We start from the raw sequence: 869 nt of genomic DNA, 5'->3' as shown, positions 1-869 counted from the left end.
CCTTTAGATCTCTTAGTATTGATTGTACCAGGGAATGTGTACCTTCCTGGTGTTATGTACACTGTAGAGGACTGTCTATTGTTTAATTGAGAATATGAGCCACAGACGTGAGTTCAGTTCCAGGTGGAAAAGTGTCTGAGGGCCAGTCTTGAGGGTTCTACCAGTCTTTGTCAGACCAGTAAGCCTGGTCTTCATCATGATTTTTAGGTTTGTTCCACATTTTTCTCCTATGCTAACTGGGACCTCCTATTATTCAATTGTCCACTCCTTTCAGAGTGGTCAACAGTGGTAGGTGAGCACCATCAAGTTCTTCTGGCTTCAGAGTGGTGGAGGCAAGCAGTCACATGGTCCAACAGTCCTTTGGACTAATTGTTTTCTTAGGTCCTTGATTTTCTTCTCTCTTCTTTGCTCCACTGGGGAGAGACAACTAGTTATACTTTAGATGGCTACTTGCCAGCATTTAAAACCTCAGTTTCAACTCATCAAAGAGTAATGTAGAACATTTTTTATGTGCACTATCTTATGTCAATTGACATTAGTGTCTCTCAACACTATGATCCCGAGCCCTCATGCCCAGTGACTCATTTCCTCAAAGTGATTGATTATAATTAAGTTTTCATTATTTTTCCCCTTCTATATTCAAGTTTATGTTCCAAAAATTTAGTGGTTTGAACCCACCAAGCACTCCATGGGAAAAGATAGGATAGTCTGCTTCCATAAAGATTTACAACCTTGAAAACCCTGTGAGATAGTTCTGCTTTGCCCTGTATGGTAGTAGCTATGAGTTGAAATTGACTTGACTCTATTACATATGAATCTAAATATAGTCTCTGTATGAAACAAATTACTTACAATCTGCACTAACTTAT

Source organism: Orycteropus afer, unplaced genomic scaffold (assembly GCF_000298275.1).
Source record: "Orycteropus afer afer isolate SDZICR_OR568_19922 unplaced genomic scaffold, OryAfe1.0 scaffold00224, whole genome shotgun sequence".
In the NCBI taxonomy this organism is placed as follows: Eukaryota; Metazoa; Chordata; class Mammalia; order Tubulidentata; family Orycteropodidae; genus Orycteropus; species Orycteropus afer.
The sequence above is the reverse complement of the archived record's forward strand: the minus strand, read 5'-3'. Positions refer to the sequence as shown.